The sequence below is a fragment of the Saccopteryx bilineata genome, chromosome 3 (assembly GCF_036850765.1).
Source record: "Saccopteryx bilineata isolate mSacBil1 chromosome 3, mSacBil1_pri_phased_curated, whole genome shotgun sequence".
In the NCBI taxonomy this organism is placed as follows: domain Eukaryota; kingdom Metazoa; phylum Chordata; class Mammalia; order Chiroptera; family Emballonuridae; genus Saccopteryx; species Saccopteryx bilineata.
In genome coordinates this window covers 253,262,879-253,281,827 of record NC_089492.1, presented here as the reverse complement: position 1 = coordinate 253,281,827, position 18,949 = coordinate 253,262,879, and the positions used below count along the sequence as shown (strand labels likewise).

The 18,949-nt window shown below is 42.8% G+C and overlaps 1 protein-coding gene and 1 non-coding gene across 2 annotated transcripts in view; one reads left to right on the top strand and one right to left on the bottom strand.

Moving 5' to 3' along the window:
- LOC136330031 (selection and upkeep of intraepithelial T-cells protein 7-like) overlaps positions 1 to 18,949 on the bottom strand; it is a 92,518-nt gene that overhangs the window by 69,652 nt on the left and 3,917 nt on the right. The gene's annotated exons all lie outside the window — the stretch shown is intronic.
- TRNAV-GAC (transfer RNA valine (anticodon GAC)) lies at positions 14,977 to 15,052 on the top strand. Its single transcript has one exon. It is a non-coding gene; the product is annotated as a tRNA-Val (tRNA).

Below are 18,949 nucleotides of genomic sequence, written 5' to 3'. Positions count from 1 at the left end.
CCAACTGACTTTGCTCTTGGAAAACTCTTGTTCCTAAACCCATGCCCCATGAATAACTTAATATTTTACTGGCCATGTTCTAAACTACGAGACAAATAATTTTAAAAATTAAGGCAGATTGTAGCTTAAAATGTCATCTCTGTAAACCATTGTATAAGATAAAGCTAGTTTATGTGTGTGGACAAGTGGACACTCTAATGATGAACTCTAGTACTAGGCTGATTTATCTGCACTCTAACAGGCAGTGAGAGCTGGCTCCCATAGAGACAGAGACTTAACTGCTAAACTTACCCCAGTGCTGAAAGCAGTTGAGAAGACATTTTCTCTGTAGGCTGCTTGTTCCTCAGATAAGTGGGAGAAGGTTTGAGTTCCTGATCCCACACTTATACCGTGGAAACATGACAAGGAAGGAGTAAGTTTGAGCTAGAGGGAGGCTAAGGTTACTACTCTAGTAATTAAACTAAAATTTCACAAGGAAGTAAACCTCAACAGATGGGAAATACACAGTCCTCACAACCACCACCATCTTTTCTTCCCTCCTTCCAAAATTGCTAATCACTTAAGTCATTTCTAGGGCTCCATTGTTGTAAATAGGATATAATGGCAATCCATGTACATCAACTTATATCTGCATCCGTGGTTATTTAGCAAGAAAAAATTCCTAGATGTGTGAAACAACTGAGCTAGTAATTTAAGACTTTTGTTATCTTCCATTGACATCCCACCACTGCAGTCTGAGTCAGAATAAACCTCTATTGTGCTAAACCAGTGAGACAAGAGTGGTATTCAGTGCTTTAGAAATGTTATTTCATTGTAATCTCACGGCAGTCTAATGAAATGGCACTATTTTTACCCACTTTATAGAGACAAAAACAGAATTAAAGAGATTAAGATACTTGCTTGAAGTCACAGCTGATAAATCACTGAACAGACACTCCAATTTAGGTTTGTCTGACTCAACCCATCAGGTTTGAAAAGAAATTTACAGAGAAAACAGCATGGCTGGAAGTCACCTGAGATTTAAGAGTCACAAGTATAAAAATAAACATCCTATTGGTGAAGAGTGCCAACTCCTTTAGGGTTTAATGGGTGGGTATGTTTATCTACTTATCACCTGATCATTAAGATACAATGCCTGGAACCCAGGGTGAGCACTGGGAAGAGCACAGCCATTAGCAAAGCAGATGTCTCCTTAGAACAGCCTGGGGAAATCCCTTCTCCCCCCCCCCCCCATTGCATCACAAAACCTTCACCCCTCCCCCACCCACTCATTGGCCCTTTGCCAAGGCTTAAGCCCTGCCAGTTATGATTCAAGATTTCACCCCCACCTTCCCCAGAAATGAAAACGGAAGAGCAATAAAAGCAGTGTTGGGATTCAGTTCATTTGCACCACTGTTGGGCAGATAAAATATATTTTGCTCACTTTGTTAAAGATGATGCTGCCCACGTGGAGGCTATTGCCCAGGTGATATTAATGTGTGTTGGGGGCTGGCTATGGGCAGGCAGAATTCTTGTAGCCTGGGGCTTGGTTTTGGGATTAAGCCTTTCCCACCCTTTTTGATGTGGGGTGGTACAATCCCATCATGTCTCTGATAAGTGAGTTTGTATTAGAGACTTCCCTATTTTATATATTGGATTAAAGGTTTTGAATCTACACTATAAAATGGGGGCAGAATGGGAACTTGCTCTCTTGGTTCCTGAGATTAGCATTAGAGAGCAGAGAGCAGAAAGAGGCCACGTGGAAGAGGCTAGGAGAAGCAGCCAAGATGGCGGAGTGTTGAGTGAGAGGCCAGTTTGTGCAGAGTTTGTGCAGGGAAAAGGAAGGAGATGGGGAACAGAGGTGAATAAGTCTGCTGAGCTAGAAACCTTTGATTCTAGGAAACTCGGATAAGTCAGTAGTTTTGTGAGCACTGAATGTGAGTGGGTTTTGGAGCCCAGTGTGTGTTTTACTTGCCCGCCGGATACAAGCTAGGATTAAAGACTATGGCCCATCAGTTTTTGGCTCCGTTGTTTCTTTACCGACTGTCCGAATCCAATGCGAACCTGCATGGGCCGGGCGGCTGTGATAGTGGCCCTCACTACTGGCTTTACAGTAACTAATCTTTTTTGTTGTTGAGTTTGGCGAACCAGTTGTTAAAATGGCACTTGTAATCAGGGCTTTCTCTAAGGTGGGTGCCTGGGCAACTACCCAATGTAGAAATCACAAACTTACATTCCTTACTCTTTTTTAATATTCATTTGCACAACAGCATTATTCTAAGTGCCCACAGTAATGTTCATTCTATCCGTAGTGTTAGAGTTGCCATTAAGCAAGACTAATGGAGACAAAATACTTTGGCAAGACAACTTTAATAACTTCTGCAGAAGGGCGTGCTGGCACTAGTGAAAGCCAGTCAGCAAGCCTGTGGGCAGAGGGTTGGGTTCTGTTTTTGTTCCTAACATGGGCCTTAGGCTGGATTTTAGCCCATTGTCTGGGGTGGTGACCATACAGTTTTATTCTTTACCGATTGGCTAGTTTAAATGGCTGCGTGAAAGGGAAAGGGAAAGGTGGGAATAGCATTAACTTCATGAAACTGGATGAAGGAGGTTGAGAAATTCCTGTTGAAGGAACAAACATGAAGTAAACAAGTTGTTTTTCCTTCAATAGGTAAAAAAAAATTGCAAGTGAGGATGCCAGTCAAGAAGCAATATGGGAACCAGGCCGGTTGGATCAGTGGTAGTGAGTAGGCCTGGTGTGTGACCTCACCCTCAGGTGCTAGAATAGCTCAGTTGCTGAGCAATAGAGCAGTGGCCCCAGATGGGCAGAGCATCCCTGGTAGGGGGGCTTACTGGGTTGATCACTGTCCGAGCATATGCAGGAGTCTGTCTCTGCCTCCCTGTCTCCCAATTAATTAAAAAAAGAAAAGAACTCTACAGGTCTGGATATTTTCTATGTTGACACTGATGATAGTATGATGAGCAAAATCAAATCAATCCCTGTTCTCTGGAGCTCATGGGAAGAACATAAATAAATGAGACCACAAAGCAGGGGGTGGGTATCAGAGGACACTGGACAAGTCAGCAGCACACGCAAAGGCCGGGCAAAGGCTGCACAGTGGATGGGAGCACAGTGCAGTGCCTGGAAATGAGAGCCCACAGTGAGGGGCATGTGGAGAGCAAGGAGGAGGGAGCTGTGGGGCACATCACAGGCGGCCAATGTCTTTATTGAGAATGTTTGTTAAGAACATGGCTAAGTGAAGCAGCTAGGAGTTGATGCTTCTCATCTCTATTCTCCCCTTCCCTTCCCTGTCTCTCTCTCTCAAAAAAAAAAAAAAAAGAACTTGAGTGAGAACTGAGCTAATTGGTTAAGTCACTACTGGAAAGGGCACCCGGCCCTTCAGGTCTGCGTAGGGCTGGTCCGTAGTGTGTGTTCTCCTGACTTCATGCAGGAAAGGTTTCCCAACACAAGGACAGGTGATTTTGAGAGTAAGTTTATTAAAGCTGGGGACAGTGAAACAAGGAAGGGCCTAGAACAGAGGGAACAACAGAGAGAGCCTAGGTCAGGCGTGGCCAACAGTTTTTGCCCCCGGGCCAGATTAGAAAGAAAAACATTTTTCACAGGCTGGACAAAATATTAAAATTTAAAAATGTTAAACAGAAAAACAATTTGTTTTAGTAAACAAAATTTTATTATGTAATTTGTTTATGAATAAATGTGAGTGAAAAAAATTTTTTTTAAAGATTACACTTTTTTTTAATTTATTCATTTTAGAGAGGAGAGGGGGAGAAAGAGAGAGAGAGAGAGAGAGAGAAGGGGGAGGAGCAGGAAACATCAACTCCCATATGTGCCTTGACCAGGCAAACCAGGGTTTTGAACCGGCAACCTCAGTGTTTCCAGGTTGACACTTTATCCGCTGAGCCACCACAGGTCAGGCCGAAAAAAATTTTAATATACAATATTATTTTAATAAAAATATAATTACATACCATATAAATATCTAAACTGTATCACAATCAATTGAAACAATATTTAATTAATAGAATGAGCTTGAAGGGGTTATATTGCAAATAAAACAATTATTTACAAACAGCCTGGATATGTTTTTAGTTATCAACTGCAGCTATTGTCTATGCTACAATGCCACTTGACTCAGCACACTTGACCACAAAAGTAACAAATTGTTTGACCTTGGGTGCGCACTGGCAAACTCCGCCTAAAAGAATCGTCGCTAAATGTCAAACAGTTCCTATTGAGTACAGATGAGTACAAAAGTTGTAAATCTTTATAATGGATTTTTAAAAAAAATAAAGTATAACGAATCCATTCAACCAATTATTGGAAGTTAACCCTAGATTAGTCACATGTGGAATTATTTTTCATATATCACTATCTTCGTAAATATCTCGATTTCCATAATCAAAGATGCTTCTGCTTCTGAGTAGCTGAGATTTTAAAGTAGCGAAGAATATTAAAAATTTAATCGCAGGCCACATAAACTCATTACACGGGCCGCATACGGCCCGTGGGCTGTATGTTGGCCATACCTGGCCTAGGTGGAACTTCCTTGGTTTTCTAGAAACCTCACAGGGAAGAAATAAGCCTATACAGGGAGTCGGAGAAGAGGGAGCCATGGGGCCACTGATAAGCTGTTTACCCTTTGGCTGGGGAGGAGAAGTGTCACCAGTGGTTTTCAATTTTTTACACTTGGAAACCAGTGAAAATAGGACAATTATTTCGAGGACTGCTAAGGTAGAAATCACCCTGAGCATAAGAAAATTTGACTAAGATCATTGGGTCATACTCATCATACAACATCTGGGTGATTAACTCTTTTGCGGACAAGCACAAAATTTCTGATGGATTGTTCCAAGGACCAGCCATTGAAAAACACTGGTGTAAACCATTTACTCTTAAGTGTCTTTGGGAACAGAAGATAGGATTTTGTGACTTACTAGATGGCTATAAACTGTTTGGCTTTTTAACTATCTGTCAGTTTTCCTGTTCCACTTGTCCTGCCTTACTGCCTTTCCCAGCTAGAGATCTGCCTCTCGGTTGTCATAATAGCATCAAGTATTAAAGTCCACAAACACATTTTTACATTGTGTTTCCCAGAGATTTTGAAAAATGTCTTTTTTTGAAACCCCATGTGTTTGCTGATTCCAGCACATAACTGGTACCAAAGAACTACTTGATTGTTCCTTCAATAAATTCTTTGAGATCTTTCAGTCAATTCATCTTGAAAACATAGGCAAAGCAGCAAGTCTCACCTGTCCTGAGCATGCTTTCCCATGTCCCCCCTTCAGTATTCACAGTTCATCCTTAAGAAGCTGTGAGTCTCCTTTGAGGTTTAAGTGTACATGGTATATGTTTGCTCTCCATTCACCGATCCACCCGGAAGGGAGCAGCCCTTCCTCTTGTCCCTCCTGCCCCTCTTCCCTTAGTCCACAGCCCTCCAGACCCTGTGGGGCAGTGATGGGATTCAGATAATTTAACAACCTGTTCTCTGCCCTCCTCACCATTTTAAGTGTAAAAAATTGATATACTGAAAAGTAGTTTACTATTTCATGCATTTAATACTTACATAAAAATAAAAGAGATACACAAAACTAGATTATGTTATAAGAAAGAGTTTTAAAATATTAATGAAAGAGCCTGACCAGGCGGTGGTGCAGTGGATACAGCGTCGGACTGGGATGCGGAAGGACCCAGGTTCAACACCCCAAGGTCGCCAGTTTGAGTGCGGGCTCATCTGGTTTGAGCAAAAGCTCACCAGCTTGGACCCAAGGTCGCTGGCTTGAGCAAGGGGTTACTCGGTTTGCTGAAGGCCCGCGGTCAAGGCACATATGAGAAAGCAATCAATGAACAACTAAGGTGTCGCAATGCACAATGAAAAACTGATGATTGATGCTTCTCATCTCTCCGTTCCTGTCTGTCTGTCCCTGTCTATCTCTCTCTCTGACTCTCTCTCTCTGTAAAAATAAATAAATTATATATATGATATATATATATGAAAGAATATTAAATAATGCCTGACAAAAACCAATAAAACTGTTATTTAAGATATTTCCTTATTGCTTCTTGAGTGGTGTCCTCACTTGCTATTTTCTTTGCTTTTATCCAAGCATCATTAGCTGTGTGATTTATCCTTAGCCATCTTTTCACTGTAGGAGTGCTTATATTAATGATAAACACCAGTCAAAACATATGTTTTCTTCATTTTATTTACACTAAATGAAAATTTCTAGGCTGAATTAATAAATGGCATAGGCTATACAGATTAAATATGATCAAATAATACGTACAACAAAGCTGTTTGTCATGGGAAAGTTGTGAGCATTCTTCCACAGCTTCTGAGATGGGTGCTAAGATAACCCTTGAAATCTATTTTTCCATTGGTTCATTGTGTCCTAGTTTCCTATTGGTTTCACCATCCGGGGGAATACCAGTGCACTCAAAATATCTCAGGGGAATTTTGGGTGCAACACAAAGCTGAAACAAATGTCAGCTTCTCACCTCCTAGCTGTTTGGAACTTTTTCTCTTTATATTATATGCTTGTTTATTGAAGTAACAAACATGAGGGAATTAAAATGTAGTATTTCATCAAAGGTATAATGAGTCTTATGAAATGAATAAATAAATATTACAGCATAGTTCCATCAATTTTTTTTCACCTATGAATGGAATGAACATTACAATGAGTGCTTAGACTACGCTGTTGCGCAGATGAACATTAAAAGATAGTAAGGAATGTAAATTTGTGATTTCCACATTGGGTGGCTGCCGAGGCACCCACCTTAGAGAGAACCCTGATTACAAGTGCTATTTTAACAACTGGTTCGCCAAACTCAACAAAAAATTAGGTACCAGCTCTACCGAACTGGTGCAAACGGGCCGATTCCCACCACTGTTGTGGGGGCACACTACTCTCTTAGACCACGTCCATATTCTCCCAGGGACAAGGCCCTCTCCATTCTCCCACAAGTCCAGACTTCCTCTAGTCAGGGGCCGATTCTCTCTTCTGGGACCCAGCCCAACCGATTGCAAAGGACAGGATGTGTTCCCCAGATGGTGGTTAATTACAATGTTAATGTGCTAAACATGCCCCTAAAATTTCTTACCTAGAATAGCTCATGCTGTCCTTCTGTTTGGACTGTCTTCTCCCCTTTTCTAATAAAACACTCATTCTTTCTGTTAGCTCAAATCCAACCATCTTTAGAAGACTTTGAAAAACACCCCCCCCCAGATGTAATGTACCCTCCTTTAAGTCTCTCTCAGTATGATGCAGAGATTTAGAGTAAGAGACGAGACTTCTGTCAATGTAAGAAACATCCAAACCTACAGAGAATTTTTATAAATGTTTATTTGGGCCAAACTGAGAATGTATGCTGGGGAGCAAGATCTCAAATGTTCCCGAGAATAACAGTCTTGCAGCTTCTTTTGTGGATTTGAAAGTAAGGAAGCGATGGAAGATTGGAGAAAGCAGGGTGTGGATTGTATTTCAGTGTGGATAATGAGGTCATGTCCTCCCTTGAGGGTCAGTACCCACTTGGTGGAGTATTACTTCTGGCATTTCAAAGGTGTGTGAACCTAGATGCACACGAACAATGGACAGGCTGACTTAAAACCTTTCACTAAAGCAGTTATATGCCTGGGGCATGACTACCCACCACAGTCACCCATGAGGAGTTGATGATCATCACCCTGTGAGGCTACTTTACATAGAACCCCCTCACCCCCCTTTTTTTTGTTCACACCATGTATGTTAGAATCTAAATTCTCCACCACAAACAAAACCATTTGGCCACTCTGAGTCTTGGTTTTCTCATTTGAAAATTTTTATAGGGATACCGTGAGGATTAAGTCACATTATCAGATGCTTTGCTTCGGGTTACGCACTCAAAATAAAAGCAACCATCAGTATGCCTTATCTCACTGTGATCAGGTCACTTGCATTTTAGTGTTTCTGGATCCATCTTTGCTTCCCTCCACCTGCTGCACCCCTCTTCTACTGTGAGCTTTTGGGGAGACAACCTGACTATCTTTAAAAGCCCAACTTCAAAAAAGAGGCTGAGACAGAGTGTGCCCAGTTATCACCAAATAAACTGAAGTGCTGTAGAATTCTGTGCTGTCCAGTCTAGAGGCTGCTAGCCATGTGTAGTTATTTATACAGTGTGTCCGTAAAGTCATGGTGCACTTTTGACTGGTCACAGGAAAGCAACAAAAGACAATAAAAATGTGAAATCTGCACCAAATAAAAGGAAAACTCTCCCAGTTTCATACCTATTCAGTGCAGTTCGATGTGGGTTCATGCACAGATTTTTTTAGGGCTCCTTAGGTAGCTATCCCGTATAGCCTCTACAGACTCGTCACTGACTGATGGCCTACCAGAACGGGTTTCTCCACCATACTGCCGGTTTCCTCCAACTGCTTATCCCACTGAGTAATGTTATTCCTATGTGGTGGTGCTTCGTTATAAATGCGTCGATATTCACATTGCACTTTGCTCACGGATTCGAATTTAGCGAGCCACAGAACACACTGAACTTTCCTCTGTACCGTCCACATCTCGACTGGCATGGCCATGGGCTGCTCCGCCCATGTATACACGGTGTTACGTCATCACCTGCGCATGTGCACATGCTGCCACATCATCCTACAGAAACTAGGGGGGGTTTCTTTTTATTTAGTGCAGATTTCACATTTCTATCATCTTTTGTTGCTTTCCTGTGACCGGTCAAAAGTGCACCATGACTTTACGGACACACTGTATTTAAATTAATAAAATTAAATTATAATTTTTGTTCCTCACTACACTAGCCACATTTCAGGTACTCAATATCCTCAGGTGGTTCATGGCTATAATTTTGGACAGCACAGGTATAGAATATTTCCATCATAGTGGAAAATTCTATTGGACCACACAGGTGTAATACTAAATCCAGAGACATACTGTCCAACAACAGCTCACATTTCCAACAATCCCAACCCAATTCTAAACAGGTAGCTCACACATAAGTTACTGTGTCTGGAAGAGCCACCAACTGCTTTACTCTTCATTAAATGTGAACTGCGAGGATGGTGCTGAACCTGCTCTGTTGCGCCATCTTCTGTCCAACTCTTGATATTGCAATTCAAAGTAAGCAATTCATAGCAATAAGAAACCTTAAGAAGAATGAGCTCAAATAATCTAATTTTATACTTCAAATAACTAGAAAAAGAATAAACTAATATCAAAGATATAATATGGAAGTAAATAATTTTTAGAGCATAAGTAAATAAACAACTGGAAAGGCAATGGAAAAGATAAAATGAAATGAGTTGATTTTCTAAAAAGAAAAACAAAATTGACATACCTTTAGCTAGACTCACCAAGAAAAAAGAGAGAACTCAAATAAATAAAAGCAGAAATGAAAGGAAAGCTGTTACAACTGATATCATAAAAATACAAAGGATCATAAGAGACTACCATGAACAATTACATGCCAACAATTTGTATAACCCTAAAGAAATGAATAAATTTCAAGAAACATACACATACCAAGCCTGAAACAGGAATAAATAAAAAATCTGAAAAGATCAATAATAAATGAGAAAATTGAATCAGTAATCAAAGACTTCCAATAATAAAAAGCCCAGGCCCTGGCCGGTTGGCTCAGTGGTAGAGCGTCGGCCGGGCGTGCAGAAGTCCCAGGTTCGATTCCTGGCCAGGGCACACAGGAGAAGCGCCCATATGCTTCTCCACCCCTCCTCCTCTCCTTCCTCTCTGTCTCTCTCTTCCCCTCCCGCAGCCGAGGCTCCATTGGAGCAAAGATGGCCCGGGCACAGGGGACGTCTCCTTGGCCTCTGCCCCAGGTGCTAGTGTGGCTCTGGTTGCGACAGAGTGACGCCCCGGAGGGGCAGAGCATTGCCCCCTGGTGGGCAGAGAGTAGCTCCTGGTGGGCGTGCCGGGTGGAACCCAGTCGAGTGCATGCGAGAGTCTGTCTGACTGTCTCTCCCCATTTCCAGCTTCAGAAAATAATAATAATAATAATAATAATAATAATTCTACAATAATAAAAAGCCCAATACCAGATAGTTTCACTGGTGAATTTTACCAAATATTTAACAATTAATACTGATACTTCTCAAGCTTTTCAAAGAATTGAAGAGGAAGGAAAATGTCCCATTTCTTTTGTGATGCCTGCATTCCCCTAATGATGAAGCCAAACAAGGGCACTGCAAAAAAGAAAGAAAATGACAGGCCGATATGCCCGATGAACATACAGTAGGTGCAAAAATCCTCAATGAAACATTAGCAAACCAAATCCAACAGCACATTAAAGAAATTACACATCATGATTAAGTGGAATTTATCCTTGGGATGCAAAGATGGCCCAATATGTAAACCAATAGATGTGATACACTACTTTAACAAAATCAAGGATAAAAATGTTGTGAGCAATTTAATAGAGGTAGAAAAGCACTTGACAAAATTCAACATCATTTCATGATAAAATATATCTCAACAAATTAGGGATTGAGGGAATATGTCTCTGCAAAATAAACACCTTAAACTTCAGTAAAGATTCAGAATACAAAATCAACATACAAATGCAAGTTGCATTTCTATACACTAAAAACAAATGATTCAAAAAATTAAGAAAACAATCTTATTTACAACAGTAACAAAAAAAATAAAATACTTAGGAAGAAATTTAACCAAGGAGATTAGAGCTCTGTACACTGAAAACTATAAAATATAGATTAAAAATTGTAAAAGACACGAATGAAAAGCAATGCCTTCTTCATGGATTGGACAAATTAATATTGTTAAAATGATCATCATACCCAAAGTGATTTATAGAGTCAATGCAATTTCTATAAAAATTCCAATGGGGCCCTGGCTGGTTGGCTCAGTGGTAGAGCGTCGGCCTGGCGTGCAGAAGTCCCGGGTTCGATTCCCGGCGAGGGCACACAGGAGAAGCGCCCATATGCTTCTCCACCCATTCCCCCTCTCCTTCCTCTCTGTCTCTCTCTTCCCCTCCCGCAGCCGAGGCTCCATTGAAGCAAAAATAGCCCGGGTGCTGGGGATGGCTCCTTGGCCTCTGCCCCAGGCGTTAAAGTGGCTCTGGTCACAACAGAGTGATGCCCTGGATGGGCAGAGCATCGCCCCCTGGCGGGCGTGCTGGGTGGATCCCGGTCGGGCGTGTGCAGGTGTCTGTCTGACTGTTTCCCCGTTTCCAGCTTCAGAAAAGTACAAAAAAAAAATTCTAATGGCATTTTTTAACAGAAATAGAAAAAAAAATTCTAAAATTTATATGGAACTATAAAAGGACCAAACTAATTAAAGCAATCCTGAGAAAGAAGAAGAAATTTGAAGTCAATCCACTTACTGATATCAAACTATATTGCAAAGTTGTAGTAATTAAAACAGCATGGTATTGGCATAAAAACAGATACATGCATCAATAGAGCAGAACAGGGAATCCAGAAATAAACACACACATACATGATCAATTAATTTTTAAAAAGGTACCAAGAATATAAAATGGAGGAAAAAATAGTCTCTTAAATAAATGGTATTGGGAAAACTGGATATTCACATGGAAAAGAGTGAAATGAATCCTTTTCTTATACCATATCTGAAAACAAACACAAAATTAATTAAAGACTTAGAGATCTAAAACCATAAAACATAGGAGACAAGCTCTTTTAAATTTCTTTAGGCAATGATTTTTTTAAAATCTAATACCAAAACCACAGGCAAAAATAAACAAGTGAAATTACATCAAAACCAAAAGTTCCTGCATAGCAAATGAAACAGCACAATGAAAAGGCAAACTACTGAAAGGGGAGAAATATTTGCAAGCCATAATTGGATAAGGGGTTAATATCCAACATATACAAGAAATTCTCACAACTCAAGAGCAAAAACCAAATAACCCAATTAAAAAGTGGGCAGAAAACCTGAGTAGACACTTTTCCAAAGTAGATACTTGTATGTCTACAAATGGCCAACAGGAACCTAAAAGGTGCTCAACATCAGTGATCATCAGGGAAAAGCAAATCAGATGTCAGTGTACACTTGTTAGAATGTGTCTTACTGAAAGACAAGAGATAGCAAGTGTTGGTGAGGATGTGGAGAAAATGAAACCCTTCTGCCTGTTCCTGGGGATGTATCTTGATACAGCCTTTATGGAAAACAATATAGAGATTCTCAAAAACCTAAAAATAGAACCACCATGCTTTGGTATCTATCCAAAGAAAACAAAACTCAGTATCTCAAGGAGATATCTATACTGCCGTGTTTACTGCAGCATTATGCACAATAGTAAAGATATTTAAACAGCCTAAGTGTGTTCTCATGGATAAATGGTTAAAGTGTTTATATGTGTGTTTTTGTAATTTAGCCTTAATAAAGAAATAAATCTGTCACTTCCACTTGCAACAAAATGGATAAACCTGAAGTATATTAGGCTAAGTGTAATAAGCCAGACAGAGAAACACAAATATGTGGAACAAAAGAAGGAGGAGGAGGAGGAGGAGGAAGAGGAGGAGGAGGAGGAGGAGGAGGAAGAGGTAGGGGTGCAAGAGGAGGAGGAGGGGAAGAAGAAGAAAGAAACCAAACTCATAGAAACATAGCAAAATGGTTGTTTTCAAGGGATGGAGGATGGAGAAAATGGAAAGAGGTTTGACAAGAGTACAAACTTTCATTTGTAAGGTAAATAAGTTCTGAGTGTCTAATGCACAGCATAATGACTATATAGTTAATAATACTGTCTGTATACTTGAAATCATCTGCTAAGAAAGTAGATATTAAATATTCTCACCAAAATTGAAAAGTAATTATGTGTGATGATATATGTGTTCATTTCATGCTTGTAGGAATCTTTTCATAATGTACATGTATATGAAATCGTTACATTGAACCCTTTAAATATATTACAACTTTATTTGTCAACTATACCTCAGTAACATTGGGGGGAGGGGAAGTAAGACTATTTCTTGTAGGTCCACAGTCCCACAGAATCTTCAGAGGAGGCAATATTGTGGAGCAAATTCTTTTTTTTTTTTTTTTTCTGAAGTTGGAAACAGGGAGGCAGTCAGACAGACTCCCGCATGCACCTGACTGGGATCCACCCGGCATGCCCACCAGGGGGTGATGCTCTGCCCATCTGGGGCCTTGCTCTGTTGCAACCAGGGCCATTCTAGTGCCTGAGGCAGAGGCCATAGAGCCATCCTCAGCACCCGGGCCAACCTTGCTCCAATGGAGCCTTGGCTGTAGGAGGGGAAGAGAGAGACAGAGAGGAAGGAGAGGGAAAGGGGTGGAGAAGCAGATGGGCGCTTCTCCTGTGTGCCCTGGTCAGGAATCGAACCCAGGACTCCTACACGCCAGGCCGACACTCTACCACTGAGCCAACCGGCCAGGGCACAAAGCAAATTCTTAAATTCAACAGGCTCTCTAAATTACTTTCTCTCCATGCCAAGGGCTCATGAAACACACACAAATCTCTCCATCCTCTGACCTCCAATCTCACTATTATTTTCACTAAGCTGGAAAAGAGAGACGTGGAGGGGGAGAAGCAATTTGCTCAACGTCACACAAAAAGTAAGTTGAGGAATAGAAAAATCAAACCTGTCTACGGCCATACCACCCTGAACGTGCCCAATCTCAACAGATCAAACCTGGGATGGACTGACTCCGAAGACCTGGCTCTCTTCTCTTGCTCTGATTCTAGCTGAAACTTCCCTGTGGGCAAGGATCTGATCTCCACTTTCTTCTGAAGCAAGTGAGGCATCATCCAGTCCTGGGAGGTGGGAAAATCCTGAAGCCAGCCAGTGAGGAGGGAGTTTTTGTCACAAACAGCACCTGTCTTTGCCCAACAGCCATTAGTGAAATGATAATGGGCTGTGGCAGACAGGTGGACTGAGTCTCTGAGATTCAGAAAGAATGTGTGGTTTCACAAAGTAGCTATATTCAGAAAAAGAACCAGCCCCATAGAGATTTAGAATTTCAGAGATTTACAGAAAGTTTCAGCATTTCAAGGAGTCTCAGAATATTTGAGCGATAGTCACAGCGTTCCAGAGAAAATTTCCAGACGCTTTGGAGAGACAGAGAAACCTGTAGACATTTGCATACTTTCAGAAAGGGAGAGTTACACAGAGAATTTAAAAATTCAACTTTGAAAGGAGAGAAATAGAGATTTTTCAGTCGTACAGGCCCCTGCATGCCAGAAATGTCTAACTTTGGACATTTTCTTTAAAAAAAAATCTCAGTGAGTCTATATATCTGGAGATACTGTATGTTGAAAGGGCAGTCACCTTGTGGTCTCTGCCCAGAGGGACAGTTGGAGGATGGAAGCTGCTAAACTTTGCCCTAGTCCTCCACCTTGCGGCCATCCCTTGTACTGCACATTCTGCAAAGTGCAACCTTTCAATGTCCTTGGACACACGAGGGTCTGAATTCCTTGCTCTTCAAGGCCTTATAAGAGAATTCATAAATGAAGCACTCTCTTTTCTGAATTCTTAGCTCCCTTTAAATAGTTGTGTGCATTAGTCCTGCATTCAATGGTTACCACCAAGAGAGCGTTTCCCATGGACCCAAGAGGGAGCAAAAGGTCTGATATTCCCTTCTATAATATTCACAACTATCAAGCCAGGGTCCTGAGACATTGAGCGCAAAAGAGCTGAGGTGCTTTGCCTAAGGTCACATAGCTAATAAGCTGAAGTGTTGTCACTCAATCGTGGCTCTGTCGTCTTCAAACCCATCATTCTTTCCCTGCTCCTAACTCAGCTCTCCAGCTACATTCCCTTCCAGGAAGGGACCCGCCCAGCCTCCACTTCCTTCTCCTCGGCCACAGGCCAGCACAGGGCTGGTTACACAGTCTGAGCTTTTTGAATGATGCTGATTAAAAATGACTTGATGTTTGATTGGTCAGTTATTGATTGATCGTGTATTGATTATTATGGATTAGTGCCAGGTTAGAGTCATTGACTGGCTAGAAAGTCATCTAAGGCCCTGGCCGGTTGGCTCAGTGGTAGAGTGTTTGCCTGACGTGCAGAAGTCCCGGGTTCGATTCCCGGCCAGGGCACACAGGAGAGGCGCCCATCTGCTTCTCCACCCTTCCCCCTCTCCTTCCTCTCTGTCTCTCTCTTCCCCTCCCGCAGCCAAGGCTCCACTGGAGCAAAGTTTGCCCGGGCACTGAGGATGGCTCTGATTGCGGCAGAGCGACACCCCAGATGGGTAGAGCATCGCCCCCTGGTGGGCATGCCGGGTGGATCCCGGTTGGGTGCATATGGGAGTCTGTCTCTCTGCCTCCCTGCTTTCACTTCAAAAAACTAACACACACACACACAAACAAACAAACAAACAAAAGAAAAACCTATGTCAGAAAATTTGCCTTAAAATAGGCTTGCTGTGGCCAGTGAGACATAGCACACCTCCATTTGCTGCAAGTTACAAAGACTTTTTTCTTCTTGCAAATTATATTTGCTGTGTCAGAATACAGGGGAGCCAGGGGCCCTACAGAAATTAGTAAATTTTCCCTGGCTGGTTGGCTCAGTGATAGAGCGTCGGCCTGGCGTACAGAAGTCCCAGGTTTGATTCCCGGCCAGGGCACACAGGAGAAGCACCCATCTGCTTCTCCACCCATCCCCCTCTCCTTCCTCTCTGTCTCTCTCTTCCCCTCCCGCAGCCAAGGCTCCATTGGAGCAAAGATGGCCCAGGCGCTGAGGATGGCTCCATGGCCTCTGCCTCGGGCGCTAGAGTGGCTCTGGTTGCAACAGAGCGATGCTCTGGATGGGCAGAGCGTCGCCCCCTGGTGGGCATGCCAGGTGGATCCCAGTTGGGCGCATGTGGGAGTCTGTCTGACTGCCTCCCCGTTTCCAGCTTCGGAAAAAAAAAAGAAAAGAAATTAGTAAATTTGCTGGGATAATTCCTGCAGGAAGCGAAGGGACAGGTGGATGTCTCAGTCTAACCAGAGTTTCAGAGTCTTGGCTTCAGGCAATGGAGCCTAATAGAGCAAGCAACACAATCTGACGGGTCCCAGTCTTTCCCTCGGCGAGATTTCCTCTTTTCAGTTTATGGGATATTTTTCTGACAGCTTCTGGCTACAGAATAAAACCCAGGTGGTGGGCCAGGGCTGGCCTGGTAAAAGGTGAGCAGTACCCAGGTGTCAGAGCACAGGGTGGTCTGGAGAGCCACCCAAACAAAGCATGGGGCGTGCGAGGTCCAGCCTGGATGTCAGGACATCTGTGCTCAAGTCTTGCACTGCCACCTGCTGGGCCTTCTGACCTTGGACAAATGACTGGACTCCGTGACTGTCAGTTTTCTCATGTGAAAAATGAGATTATAACTTGCCCTTTGTGAAAAGAGAACTAACACTTTCCGATGTCAAAGCCCAGAATTGTAGCCGTTCTACTACACCACACCAATGATAAACATTAATGTCCTTTGTCTGAGTGTGAGTTCAGCCCACACTTTCCAACCCCAGTTCCTGTCCCAGACACAACACTGGAGTTTAGAAGGAACCTACAGTGGTAAGTCATGTACCTTGAAGGTTAGGTGCCCGTCACCTGCCTGTGCTTACACCTCTCACATCACTCACCACACCGTAGTCTAATGACCGGACCTCCCCAATCAGACTGGGAGGTCCATGAGAGAGACTGGGTCTGGTTTCTCTCCGAGTCCCCAGTGCCTGATGCACACGCAGCAGGTGTCCTTGAGGAGACTGTGAGGAAGGAGCCGACCCCCACCCTTCCCAAGAAGCCCTGGGGCTGGGTGGTGACAGGAAAGAGCGCTAACCTTGTGGCTGGTGGCCTCAGGGTCTATCTCAGCCCTGCGTGTGGCCTCAGGCAACTTGCTGACATCTCAGGGACACAGTTCCTTCAACAGTGAGGTGGGGGTAATGCCCCTTGTTCCTAAGCACCGTTTAGTAAGTTGGCATGGAGTTCTGGTAAAATCTGAAAATGACATTTCAGAATGAAGGAGTTTAACTGGGCAGAACCACTTTGGCTTCACTCCACGTGTCTCCTTTGGGTGTGGGAAGTTTCTGCACTGGTCTGTCCAGGTCCTCACTCCTTGTGGTTCATAGGAAACACTATCTTTAGTTCTTTGTATATTACATATGTTATAAAATTAAAAATGTGTGAAAAACATTGTGTGAAATTAAAAATAAAAAGCCAGCCCTAGCCAGGTACTCAGTGGTTAGAGCATTGCCCCGATACACCAAGATTGCAGGTTTGATCCTGGTGAGGGCACATACAAGAATCAACCAATGAATGCATAAGTAAGTAGAAGAAAATTTCTCTCTCTCTCTCAAAAATAAAATCAATAAATAAAAAACAATTTGCCTGACTTGGGTGGCACAGCAGATACAGCGTCGACCTGGAAATGCTGAGGTCACCAGTTCGAAACCCTGGGCTTGCCTGGTCAAGGCACATATGGGAGCTAATGCTTCCTGCTCCTCCCACCTTCTCTCTCTCTCTCTCTCTCTCTCTCTCCCTCCCTCCTCTCTCTAAAATGAATAAAAAATAAAATCTAAACAAATAAATAACAATTTTTAAAAAGCCAATCATTCCAAATGTATAGCTTATTAGCTTAGGGTAAAAATTGAAAATCAGGACTAATGGGTGATGATAGTAAGAAAACAGAGTGGCATTGGGACTACACAGTGTGTTATGGCTGCCACCCTCCAGCATCCATTCTTTTCTGTTAATCAACAAAAATAAAATTCAGATTCTTGACAGGGTACAGGCCACCCAAAATTATGATGGTATTTCCCATTCTTCCTTGAATCTAGAAGTGACCACATGACTAAGCCTGGGCAACAGGACATTGGTGGAAGTGTTTGTTGTACACAGTCTTTAGGAAATGTAGACTGGAATACAGAGGCAATGGCTGGAGTCTGAGCAGCCATTTTGAACACTGAGATAGAAGATGGTAGAGAGTGAGGTAAAAGTAGCTGAGGCTCCTTAAAATATTGGGAACTCCCATGCTAGTCTGTTCATCTTCCAACTTCTACACGGAAAAAAAATGTTCTTGTTTAAGCTACTTTTAATGTAGGTGTATATTATAGCCAAACTTAATCTCAGCTAAGTAAGATGTGTGGTTCTGCTAATGACACTTGGAATGGATCCGAGTTGTGTAGTTCTCTAAGAGTTTTCAGATGAGAGGAGGAAACTAATGTGAGCTACATCATTTAGTTATTTGATGAAAATGTATGGGAGATATGCACAGTGCCAGGCCGTGTGGCATGTGCTAGAAACAGAGATGAACCCAATAGCCTTCCAGGATCTACCACTAGCAGGGGAAGGAGATGAGCAATTCTAACACAAAGGACAAGAGTTATAATGGAAACACAGGCAAGCGTGCAGTGCCATATAACCCAGAGTCTAGAGAGGATGACATGGGACAAGACGGGGTGGTGGACAGGACCCTGAGCCCGGGTCCCGAGCCCTGACTCCAATTGCTAATCCCAGGCTCCTCAGAAACTCCTCAACCAATTTCTTGTGAAAGGCAGCAGAGAGCCTGTGGCCTGTTTATTTTCTTCCCACAAGAGTCAGATGCTCATTGGAGAAGCCACCAGCTCTGCTTTCTGAAAAGGACATGACAGGTGGGGTGGAACTGACTCAGGCATGAAGCTAACACCCCCACCCCACTGCCAACCCCACTTGGGGTGTCTACAGGCTCTGGAATTTGTCAGGACCAAGGACCTCTCCGAGTGGCTAGCCTGCTTTAGGGTGAAAACCGCAGAGAACCACAGATGCCTTCTCCCCACGTAGATAATAGTAACACAATGGTGCCTATGATAGAGCGTTGTTGTGCCAGGCCACATGCTCTGTGCTGTACACACACTCACCTTTCACCTCAAGATGACCCTGCGAGCTGACCTTTGTTGTTCCCTTGTCACATGCAAGAAAACTGAGGCTAAGAGAGGGGACCTAAGCAGGTCAATCTCATGTGACTAACGAGCGCCCCTCTTCTTCTG